Source organism: Cervus elaphus, chromosome X, assembly GCF_910594005.1.
Source record: "Cervus elaphus chromosome X, mCerEla1.1, whole genome shotgun sequence".
Taxonomy (NCBI): Eukaryota; Metazoa; Chordata; class Mammalia; order Artiodactyla; family Cervidae; genus Cervus; species Cervus elaphus.
In genome coordinates, this window is record NC_057848.1 from 112,540,882 (window position 1) to 112,554,493 (window position 13,612).

Below are 13,612 nucleotides of genomic sequence, written 5' to 3' on the forward strand. Positions count from 1 at the left end.
CTACCTATTGAGCCAGAAAATGAGTTTAAAGCCAAGCTTGATCGCCCAGACAGAGATAAGAAGGTTTGGAGGGGTTTATGCCTCTCTGAATATGAGCTGGCAGAGTAAGGATACCACCAGCATCTCACCTCTCAGCTTAGGAATTAGGTGGGGGAAGGGCTCCTGGAAATATCAATAGATGTAGCGACTTTCATCTTGGGCTCTAAGTCCATCCGTCAGCAAGCTGGGAGACTGCTGCTCATCTTCACTTTTGGCTCCTTCCTTCAGGTATTCCTTATACAAATCCTTCCTGTATCCAAGACCCTATCCCATCCCAGAGGAGGAACTTGACCTATCTAGGGGCAAAGTTAGAGATCTGGAGTCATAATAATAAAGACCTCTAGGTGCTTTATATGTATTATTTCATTAGTTCTCATAAAAATCTTGTGAAAGAGGGATCACAATTCTTTTTCACAGATGAATAAACCAAGGCTCAGAGAGGTGAGATTGCCAGTCTCACAGACAGGTCTTGGAGGATTATCTGGTTTTAAAGCCAGGATTCTAATAGAATCTGCCACCTTTTGTTGTTTTAGATCCCTTCCTCTTCCTTACCCTTTGTATCCTACTGAATGCCAAATTTATAGATTTTACTTTAAATAGCTTCTATATCTGCTCCCTCCCCTCTCCCTTTCTCTCCTTCCTCTTGTCTCCTATATTCTGTCTCAATTGAGATAAAATTTACGTACAGTGAAATGTACTTATCCCAAATGTAATAACTCAATGCGTTTTTATGAATGTGTACATTGTATTTTTACCACTCTAAATCAAAAATGTGTAAAACATTTTTATCACACTTGAAAGTTCTCTCATTTCTACTTTCAGTTACTCGGCCCCTGTAGGCACCATGCATGTATTTTCTGTTACTGTTATAGAATTTCATATAATGGAATAACAGTATATACTTTTTAGGGTTTTTTTGGTCATATAATGTTTTTATATTCTACATGTTATTGTGTTTATGAGATACTTTATCCCCCTCTTTTTGGAAGCAGCTTTATTGAGATACAATTCACATACCATACAATTTACCCATAGAAGTGTACAATACACTGATTTTTAGTATATTCACAGAATCATGCAACCATCACCACACCAATTTTAGAATATTAACCCAAAAAGAAACCCTAAACCCCTTTGCCACCACTCTCCAGCTCCCCCTGTCCCTACCCCCAGTCCTAAACAACCATTAATCTACTCTGTTTCTCTATAGATTTGCCCATTATGAACATTTCATACCAATGGCATAATATGTTTTTATTGTGACTGACATCTTTCACTTGGGCTTCCCAGGTGGCGCTAGTGGTTAACAAGTTGCCTGCCAGTGCAGGAGACAAAGAGACACAGGTTCAATCCCTAGGTTGGGAAGATCCCCTGGAGGAGAACATGGCAACCCACTGCAGTATTCTTGCCTGGAGACTCTCATGGACAGAGGAGCCTGGTGGGCTACAGTCCGCAGCGTCATAAAGACTGAAGCAACTTAGCACACACAGAGGCATCTTTCATTTAGCATAATGTTTTCAAGGCTCATTCATGCTTAACATGTATCCATAAGTACTTCATTTCTTTTTATGGCTAAATAACATTTCATTGTATGGATATACATTTTGTTCATCCATTCGTCTGTCAATGCACATTGGGTCTGTTCCCACCCTTCAGCTGTTCTGAACAAGGCTGCTATGAATATGCATGTACAAGTCTTTGTGTAGACGTGTTTTAATTTTTCTTGTCTCTTAAGGTAACCGTGTGTTTACATTTAGAGCAACTGCCAAGTTGGGAATGTATTAATTTTCCCTTCATTTTTGAAAAACAGTTTTGTTGTAAATGTTTCTTGGTTGATAATTTTGTTTTCTTTTAGCACTTTGAACATGTCATCCCACTGCCTTACAGTCTTCATTATTTTTATTATTATTATTATTATTATTTTTATTAGTTGGAAGCTAATCACTTCACAACATTTCAGTGGGTTTTGTCATACATTGATATGAATCAGCCATAGAGTTACACGTATTCCCCATCCCGATCCCCCCTCCCACCTCCCTCTCCACCTGATTCCTCTGGGTCTTCCCAGTGCACCAGACCCGAGCACTTGTCTCATGCATCCCACCTGGGCTGGTGATCTGTTTCACCCTAGATAATATACATGCTGTTCTTTCAAAACATCCCACCCTCACCTTCTCCCACAGAGTTCAAAAGTCTGTTCTGTACTTCTGTGTCTCTTTTTCTGTTTTGCATATAGGGTTATCGTTACCATCTTCCTAAATTCCATATATATGTGTTAGTATGCTGTAATGTCCTTTATCTTTCTGGCTTACTTCACTCTGTATAATGGGCTCCAGTTTCATCCATCTCATTAGAACTGATTCAAATGAATTCTTTTTAATGGCTGAGTAATATTCCATGGTGTATATGTACCACAGCTTCCTTATCCATTCATCTGCTGATGGGCATCTAGGTTGCTTCCATGTCCTGGCTATTATAAACAGTGCTGCGATGAACATTGGGGTGCACGTGTCTCTTTCAGATCTGGTTTCCTCAATGTGTATGCCCAGAAGTGGGATTGCTGGGTCATATGGCAGTTCTATTTCCAGTTTTTTAAGAAATCTCCACACTGTTTACAGTCTTCATTATTGATTAAGAGTTAGCTGCTAATTTTATTGGGGCATCTTGCATTTGATGATTTGTTTTTCTCTTACTACTGTCAAGATTTTCTCCTCGTCTTTGTCATTCAACATTTTAACTATGATGTATCTGGATATGGATCTCTTTGTCTTTATTGTATTAATACTTGGAGTTTATCAAGCTTCTTTGATGTATAAGTTAATGTTTTTCATCAGATTTGGTAAGTTTTCAGTCATTATCTCATTGAGTATTTTTCTGCTCTTTTCTCTCTATCCTCTCCTTCTGGTACTCCCATTACATGTATGTTGCTGTATTTAATGGTGTCTCACACTTCACTTTCTTCTTTCTTTTTTCTCTGTTTTTCAGATTGTATAATCTCTAGTGATTTATCTTCAAGTTCACAGATTCTTTTTTCTACTAGCTCTAATTACTCTTGAACTCCTCTAGTGAATTTTAAAATTCCAATTATTACATTTTTAGCTCCAGAATTTCTATTTGGTTTTCATAAAAAATGATTCCTATCTTTTTATTAATATTTCCTGTTTGATGAGACATTGCCAAAATAGCTTACTTTACATTTTAAATCATAGTTTACTTTAGTTCTTTGAACATACCTATAATAACTGTTCTGAAGTCTATCTGCTAAGTCTGACATCTGGGCTTCCTAACAAGCAGTTTGTATTGCCCCTACTTTATTTCCTGTTTATGGGTCACACTTTCCTACTGTTTGCACATCTCATGATTTTTTTTTTTTTGAAAACAGAATGTTTTAGATAATATATTGTAGCAACCCTGGATACTGATTCCCCTGTTCCCTGGGGTTTATTTTTATTGTTGTTTGCTTGTTTTCTTGGTTATGGTTTAGTGACTTGGCTGGACTATTTCAGTGATACCTGTTTCCCCTACAGTTTGCTGCCTCTTCTGTCCTCCTCAGAGGCACAGCCTTGGACAAGTGCACAGTCTCCTTGAGTACCTGGGATGGTCTTCCTCTACTGGTATCCCACCCAGTTGTTAGCCTCAGTTAATTGCTAGCTGATTAGTCTATTGATTGTGATGATGCCCTAGGGTGTGAATCACTCCATGGTCTGATCTGATTAAAGTAGATTCCCTTTGTAGAAGCCTAGTGTTGCCAATGTTTGTGGCTGCTCAGATCCTGCATAGGCTTTCTGTCTTTCTGTTAAACTTCTAGATGGTATACTATTTTACTTGTTGCTTTGAGTATTCTGGAGATACTAACTTCCTTTTAATTGTTTACCATCAAGGTCTCCATTGTTTTGAACAACAGACTTAGACATGAACTTCCCCACATTCTATTCCAAGTAATGTCAGTACCTTTGAGGAGGGCTACAGAGCCTTCTGTTTAACATTTTTTTTCTTTCAGTTTTAATGAGATCTAACTGACATACAGCATCATGTAAGTTTAAGGTATACAACATAATGATTTGACTTATATGCATCATAAAATTATTACCACAACAAATTTAGTGAATATTCATCACCTCATATAGATACAAAAATAATAAATGGAAAAAGATGTTTTCCTTGTGATTAGAACTGTTAGGATTAAGTCTCTTAACAACTTTCATCTATAACATACTGCAGTGTTAATTATATTTATCATGCTGTACACTACATCTCTGGGGTCGCAAGAGTTGGATATGACTTGACAACTAAATCACCACCACTATACTACATCTCTAGTACGTATTTATCTTATAACAGAGTTTGTGCCTTTTGACTGCCTTCATCCAATTTCCTGTCTTCCCACTCCTGCCTCTGGTAACCACAAATCTGATCTCTTTTTTGTATGAGTTTGTTTGTTTTTGAAGTCCTGTTATGCAACATAGTTCTTTGATATTTCTATACATTTCAAAATGATCACCATGATAAATTTAGTTACCATATGTCATTATACAAAGATATTATATATTTATTGACTACATTCCACACTATATTTCATACCTGTGACTCATTTATTTTGCAGTTGGAAGTTTGTACCTCTTAATCTCCCTTACCTATTACTCTCCTTCCCCCATCCCCCTGCCAGCAACCATCTTTTTGTTCTCTGAATCTATGGCTCTGTTTCAATTTTGTTTGTTATGTGTGTTCATTTGTTTTGTTTTTTGGATTCTACATATTATATCCATGTTGTTGCAAATGCTAGATTTCATTCTTTTTTATGACTTAGTAATATTTCATGTGTGTATATCTACCTATTTATCTATCTCACATCTTTATCCACTCATCTGTTGATGGACACTTAGGTTGCTTCCACATCTTGGCTATTGTAAATAATACTACAATGAACATAGGAATGCATATATCTTTTCTAATTAGTGTTTTCATTTTCTTCAGATAAACACCCAGGAATGGAATTGCTGGATTGTATGTTAGTTCCATTTTTAATTTTTTGAGAAATCTTCATACTATTTTCCATGGTGGCTGTACCAATTTGCACTCCCATCAACAGTGTATGAAGGTTTCCTTTTCTCCACATTCTTGCCTACATTTATTATTTATTGTCTTTTTGATGATAACCATTCTGACAGGTGTGACATGATAACTCATTGTGGTTTTGATTTGCCTTTCCCTGATGATTAGTGATGTTGAGCATCTTTTCCTGTGCCTATTGACTATCTATATAAATTCTTTGGAAAAATACTTATTCAGGTCTTTTGCCCATTTTAAAATTTTTTTATGTTGACTTGTGTGAGTTCTTTGTATATTTTGGATATTAACCCCTTATCAGATATATCATTTGAAACTATTTTCTCCCATTCAGTAGGTGGCGTTTTCATTTTGTTGATAGTTTCCTTCACTGTGCAGAAGTGTTTTAGTCTGATCGAGTTCCATTTGTTTGTTTTTTATTTTGTTTCTTTTCCCTGAGGAGACATACCACCCAAATATTGCTAAGACTGATGTTAAAGAGCATACTGCCTATGTTTTCTTCTAGAAGTTTTATGGTTTCAGATCTTACATTTAAGTCCTTAATCCATTTTAAATTTATTTTTGTGCATAGTGTGAGAGAGTGGCCCAGGTTGATTCTTTGCTTATAGTTATCCAGTTTTCCCAACACCTTTTATTGAAGAGGCTATCTTTTCCCCATTGTATATTCTTTCCTCCTTTGTTGTAGATTAATTACCCATGTAAGTGTGAGTTCTCTGTTCTTATGGTCTGTCTCACTTTGGGTAGAAACTCTTTGCCCTTATACAGGAGTTAAGGGTGGGGGCAGTGGCCTGATTCTTCTGCTTCTGTGACAGTACTGCTCTATGAGCAAGGCTCACAGCTGAGACAGTAGCCCCTTTTGAACTTACCCCTTAACCCTGTGAATAAGCTGAAACAAGGGCATTTGGGACCCAACTTTCTCAACCTCTCATGCCGAGAGTCAAGCTTCTGTCTTACCAATGGAGATTGGGTTGGGGAAAGGAGACTGGTCCTCTTGGCAGTGTTTGCCCAAAAAGCAGAGCTTCTGAAATATGAATCTTGGAGAAATAACACTTGCCCCTCCAAAGATGAAACCACAGTGCCAGACTGGGAGGTAGATGAAGAGAGAGGCTTGTCTTCTTGGCCACACATGACTGGTATGATAGCTGGGGTGTTGATAAGGGAGTGTGTCATGACTCAAAGATCACAGACTCTCACTGTTACACATTTTTTTGAATAGATGTTTCTCTGTTTGGGGTACATGCTTAGAACAATTTCCAGAGACTTTAAATGGTTGTTTTAAAAATAATCTTCAGCAGTGAGATTGGTTTTTCTCTGGGGAGAGGACTTGCAGCATTCCTCACACTGCAATTCTGGAAGTCAATATCCTTTATTCCTTTTTATTGCTGAATAATACATCATAAGGATATACCACATTTATTATAATTCTTTTAAAATTAATCTTATTTTGAAATAGTTGTAGATTCATATACAGTTGTAAGACATATAGAGAGAACTCATGTACCCTTTACCCAATTTGCCCCAAGGGTGAGAGCTTGCCTAACTATAGTACAACATCATAACCAAGATATTATTATTATTATTTTTTTATATTAGAGGTGTTTATTTTTTCCTTTTTTCATTTATTTTTATTAGTTGGAGGCTAATTACTTTACAACATTGTAGTGGTTTTTGTCATACATTGACATGAATCAGCCATGGATTTACAAGTATTCCCCATTCCGATCCTCCCTCCCACCTCCCTCTCCACCCGAATCCTCTGGGTCTTCCCAGTGCACCGGCCCGAGCACTTGTCTCATGCATCCAGCCTGGGCTGGTGATCTGTTTCACCCTTGATAATATACATGTTTCGATGCTGTTCTCTCGAAACATCCCACCCTTGCCTTCTCCCACAGAGTCCAAAAGTCTGTTCTGTACATCTGTGTCTCTTCTGTTTTGCATATAGGGTTATCATTACCATCTTTCTAAATTCCATATATATGCATTAGTATACTGTATTGGTCTTTATTTTTCTGGCTTACTTCACTTTGTATAATGGGCTCCAGTTTCATCCATCTCATTAGAACTGATTCAAATGAATTCTTTTTAATGGCTGAGTAATATTCCATGGTGTATATGTACCATAGCTTCCTTATCCATTTGTCTGCTGATGGGCATCTAGGTTGCTTCCATGTCCTGGCTATTATAAACAGTGCTGCGATGAACATTGGGGTGCACGTGTCTCTTTCAGATCTGGTTTCCTCAGTGTGTATGCCCAGAAGTGGGATTGCTGGGTCATATGGCAGTTTTATTTCCAGTTTTTAAAGAAATCTCCACACTGTTCTCCATAGCGGCTGTAATAGTTTTCATTCCCACCAACAGTGTAAGAGGGTTCCCTTTTCTCCACACCCTCTCCAGCATTTATTGCTTGTAGACTTTTGGATAGCAGCCATCCTGACTGGAGTGTAATGGTACCTCATTGTGGTTTTGATTTGCATTTCTCTGATAATGAGTGATGTTGAGCATCTTTTCATGTGTTTGTTAGCCATCTGTATGTCTTCTTTGGAGAAATGTCTGTTTAGTTCTTTGGCCCGTTTTTTGATTGGGTCATTTATTTTTCTGGAATTGAGCTTCAGGAGTTGCTTGTATATTTTTGAGATTAATCCTTTGTCTGTTGCTTTGTTTGCTATTATTTTCTCCCAATCTGAGGGCTGTCTTTTCACCTTGCTTATAGTTTCCTTTGTTGTAATACACCACATTAACAACTGAAAGATAAAAACCATATGATTATCTCAATAGATGCAGAAAAAGACTTTGGCAAAATTCAACATCCATTTATGATTAAAACTCTCCAGAAAGCAGGAATAGAAGGAACATACCTCAACATAATAAAAGCTATATATGAGAAACCCACAGCAAGCACTACCCTCAATGGTGAAAAATTGAAAGCATTTCCCCTGAAATCAGGAACAAGACAAGGGTGCCCACTCTCACCACTACTATTCAACATAGTTTTGGAAGTTTTGGCCACAGCAATCAGAGCAGAAAAAGAAGTAAAAGGAATCCAGATAGGAAAAGAAGAAGTGAAACTCTTGCTGTTCACAGATGACATGATCCTCTGCATAGAAAACCCTAAAGACTCTACCAGAAAATTACTAGAGCTAATCAATGAATATAGTAAAGTTGCAAGATATAATATTAACACATAGAAATCCCTTGCATTCCTATACACTAACAATGAGAAAACATAAAGAGAAATTAAGGAAACAATACCATTCACCATTGCAACAAAAAGAGTAAAATACTTAGGAGTATATCTACCTAAAGAAACAAAAGGCCTATACATAGAAAACTATAAAACACTGATGAAAGAAATCAAAGATGACACAAACAGATGGAGAAATATACTGTGTTCATGGATTGGAAGAATCAATATTGTGAAAATGGCTATACTACCCAAAGCAATCTATAGATTCAATGCAATCCCTATCAAGCTACCAACGGTATTTTTCACAGAACTAGAACAAATAATTTCACAGTCTGTATGGAAATACAAAAAACCTCGAATAGCCAAAGTAATCTTGAGAAAGAAGAATGGAACTGGAGGAATCAACCTGCCTGACTTCAGACTCTACTACAAAGCCACAGTCATCAAGACAGTATGGTACTGGCACAAAGACAGAAATATAGATCAATGGAACAAAAGAGAAAGCCCAGCGATAAATCCACGCACCTATGGACACCTTATCTTTGACAAAGGAGGCAAGAATATACAATGGAAAAAGGACAACCTCTTTAACAAGTGGTGCTGGGAAAACTGGTCAACCACTTGTAAAAGAATGAAACTGGAACACTTTCTAACACCATACACAAAAATAAACTCAAAATGGATTAAAAATCTAAATGTAAGACCAGAAACTATAAAACTCCTAGAGGAGAACATAGGCAAAACCCTCTCCGACATAAATCACAGCAGGATCCTCTATGACCCACCTCCCAGAATATTGGAAATAAAAGCAAAAATAAACAAGATATTAGTATTGTTATAATTCACCAATTTTATTCAGATTTCCTATGTTTTGCTTGTATTCATGTGTGTGTGTGTGTCTGTCTGTCTCTCTCTGTATGTGTATGTGTTTAATTCTATGCCATTTTATCATGTGTTAGGTTCGTTCGTGTATCAACTTCTACAGTTAAAACATGGAACAGTTCTATCACCCAAGGATCTCGTATGTTTCTTTTTTCTATAAACATACCCATTACGCTCCTGCCTCCATGCCTCTCTCTAATTCCTGATGACCACTAATCTGTTTTTCAACTCAATAATTTCATCATTTCAAAAGTGCTATATAGATGGAATCCTACAGTATGTAACCTTGCAGGGTTAACTTTTTTTTCACTTGACATAATCGCCTATAAATTTATCTACTTTGTTTTTTATTAATAGTTTGTTCCTTTTTATTGTTCCACAATATGGATGTACCAGTCTGTTTACCCATTCACCAGATGAAGGATATCTGGATTGTTTCTAGTTTTTGACTATTATATGATATTATGAACATTTGTGTTCAGGTTTTAGTGTAAATAGAAGTTTTCATTTCTCTTGGATTAATGCACAAAAGTGCAATTGCTGGATCATGTGATCATTATTTTAAAAAAAGAAACTACTAATCTACTTTCCAGGGTGACTTTACTAGTTTATATTTCCATCAGCGATGTATGAGTGATCCAGTTTCTCTGCATCCTTGGTGCTGCTGCTGCTCCTGCTAGGTCATCTCAGTCGTGTCCGACTTTGTGCAACCCCATAGATGGCAGCCCATCAGGCTCCCCCGTCCCTGGGATTCTCAAGGCAAGAGCACTGGAGTGGGTTGCCATTTCCTTCTCCAATGCATGAAAGTGAAAAGTGAAAGTGAAGTCCCTCAGTCATGTCCGACTCTTTGCGACCCCATGGACTGCAGCCTACCAGGCTCCTCCATCCATGGGATTTTCCAGGCAAGAGTACTGGAGTGGGGTGCCATTGCCTTCTCCCTGCATCCTTGCTAGCATTTGGTATTGTCACTATTTATTTTAGCCATTCTGATAGGTGTGTAGTAATAATTCATTATGGTTTTTATTACCATTTCCCTAATGATGTGCTTATTTGTCCTTGTATACAGTCTTTAGTAAAATGTCTATTCATGTTTGTTGCACATATTCTAATTGGATTATTTTCTTCTTCAATTATTGAGTTTTTTAAAAAATATTTATTTATTTATTTGGTTGTGCCACGTCTTATTTGCATCATGTGAGATCTAGTTTCCTGGCCAGGGTTCGAACCCAGGCCCCCTAAATTCGGAGCTTGGAATCTTAGCCACTGGACTACCAGGGAAGTCCCTAATTATTGAGTTTTGAAGTTCTTTATATATTCTAGGTATTAATCCTTTGTCAGATGTGTGCTTTGCAAATAATATTCCCAGTCTTTGTTTTTTCTTCTCTTAAAAGTCTTGTGCAGAGCAATAGATTTTAATTTTTTATGAAGTTCAATTTATTAGTTTTTCCTTTTACAGACTGGGCTTTTGATGTTCATTTGTGATGTGCCTTGGTTTGGATTTTGTTAGAGTTATCCTTTATGGTGTTCACTCAGCTTCTTCCATGGATAGGTTTATGTATTTCACTAATTTTAGGAAGCTTCAGAGATTACTTTTTCAACAATTCTTTCAGTTGCATTCTCTTCTCATTTGGGAACTCTGATGAAAAGAATGTTGGATTTTTGTTTTGTCCCTCAGGCATCTGAGATTCACTTAATTTTGTTCTCAATCCTTTTTGTTTCTGTTCGTCAGATATAGTGAATTCTATTGACCAGTCCTCAAATTTACTGATTTTATTCTCTGTCATCTCCACTCTATTTAGCCCATGTGGCAAGTTTTGTATGGCATTTTCTAGTTCCATAATTTCCATTTTTTGTAACTTCCATTTATTTTCTGAGATTTTCTGTTTTTCACTTTTTCCCAGTGAATGTTGAACTGCTTGTTGAAGCATTTTTATGATGGCTGTTTTATGATCCTTGACAGATAGTTCTAACATCTGATTCATCTTGGTGTTGGTGTTATTTGATTGTTTTTTTTTTCTTATTCATGTTGTGATTTTTCTGGCTCTGATTCTTCTTATGAAGAGCCAGATGATTTTTATTGTATCTTGGACATTTTGGCCATTAAGTTGAAACACTGTGGGTCCTGTTTAAATCTCTTATTTTAGCAGGCACTTCATCCTGTTTGGGTACAGCACACTGGTCCTGGCCTACTTTTGTAGGTTCTGGTTCCAATGATAATTTAATTTTCATAGCCTTTGCTATTATCCATTTATCTCCTTGGTTTATCTGGTGCTGCTTGGGTTCTCATTGGTCTCTGCAGAAGCACTTTTCTCAAGTCAGACTGCCTAGTGCCTGTTGATGGGGAAAGCGATCCTCTACAGGGAAGGAGGATGCTTCCTGGTCCAAGCCACTTATGGTGGGGTCTCCCTCACCACTGGCCCTGCCTCTCACTTATTTTGGAGGGATGTCTCTGGCTCTGTGAGAGAAGGAGACTTCTTTCTGGCCAGGTGCTTCCTGTGGCAGGATTACCCTCCTGTCTGTGGGAGATTGAGTGGCTTCAGGCCCAGATGACTTGTTGCAATGGGATTTTCCTTGTTGGTACCCATGAGCTGCCATATTCCATGTCCCTGGTTGGGGCAGAGGAGTCTCAGGCCCATGGGTACAATAAATTTCAGGCCTATGTCATTTGTTATGGTGGGGTACCCCATGCTGATACTATCTGGCCACATATTATGTCTCTGTGGTGGAGGAGATTCTTGGAACTGGTGTGGAAGGAGAAACTTGTTCTGGTTACTTATTTTCAGAGGTGATCCTTGTTAATCTCCCTTGCCAGTGTTGCTAAGATCACTTGGGGTTGTTACTGGGACTCTTGCTCCATCTGGGGAAGAAATGAACCTACCTGGTTTCCTTGTGTTACTAGATTGGGGGTCAATTATGATAGGCCTGGGTCAACATCTGTCGGGTAGGAGATTCTTAGATGCCCTGCTGATGTCCCTTTCCTGAAGTCCATGGCTCTCTAAACATTTCATTGTCATCTTTCCACCTTTCACAGTTCTCTTTTTATTTCCTCACGTGCTATTTCTAGGATTTCTAGTTGCCACAAGGAGAGTAGGGATAAGTTAACCTATACCATCACATCTGGTGTCACGGAAGCCTAGATCACTTTTAAAAAGAACTTGAATACATTTTTTCAGACTGAAAAATGTAATTGTTAGTTTAATTTAAAATATTCAACTGACAGATTAAATAGCAAATTAGACAGAAATAGACTGTTAGTGATTAGAAAAATAGATCTGAAGAAATTGTTCAGAATGCAACAGAAAGAGAGAGAAAGTGATAGGAATTATAAATAAGAAATTAAAAGATATGGGTAGTAGAATGAGCTAATATAACATAAATCTAATTGCATTTCTAGATGGAGAGAATGAAGAAAATGAGAGAGAAACAAAATTCAAAGAAAAATGGCTGATAATTTTCCATTATTGATGAAAGACATGAATTCTTAGATTTGGGAATTACAATAAATCTCAGGCAGAACAAAGACAAAGAAAGCTGTATGGTAAAAAGATAGAGACACACTGTGGTAAAAAGATAGAGGGGCCAAGCAGAAATAAGGAATTATTTCCAAAGCAATGACTATTAAACTGAGAACAGACTTCTCAAAAGCAACAAAGTCAGAAGATATAGGGATAATACTTTCAAAGTGCCAAGGGAAAATATCTGTCAACCTAGAATATTCATCCTTGAAAAGTTAATATTGATAAATAAGAGCCAAATAAAGTCATTCATATATATATATATATATATATATATATAAAATCAGATCCTCACTAAAGATCTTATCAAATTTCCAGAAAGAAGAATGAGATGAGAAGAATAATAATGAGCAAAGAAACTTAGATAAATATAAACAACCATTTGCTATGTGAGACACTATAGTGACTGAGTTGGGAGTTTTAAAAAGGGTGCAATTAATTTATTGGACAGCAACGAGTAAGCTGAGGGGGTGATCAGCATTAAAGCACTAGAAGATCTTTGTATCATTTGAGAGAAATGTGAGGTGAAGTGAAGTTGCTCAGTTGTGTCCGACTGTTTGCGATCCCATGGACCGTAGCCTACCAGGCTCCTCCGTCCATGGAATTTTTCAGGCAAGAGTACTGGAGTGGGTTGCCATTTCCTTCTCCAGGGGACTTTTCCCAACCCAGGGATTGAACCCAGGTCTCCCGTATTGCAGGCAGACACTTTACCTTCAGAGCCATGAGGGAAACCAGAAGGTAGAAATAGTAGTTAAATTTAGACTTTGTTCATTTAAGTATGAATATTGAAATTTAATAGTAACTACTAAAAGAATAGAAAATAGAGCATACAACATACAAACTAGTAGATGGAAAAATTTAACAAGAAAACCTCAATTACTTGTAAATAAGACAGAAAAGGAGAAAAAAGAAGCATAAAAAATCA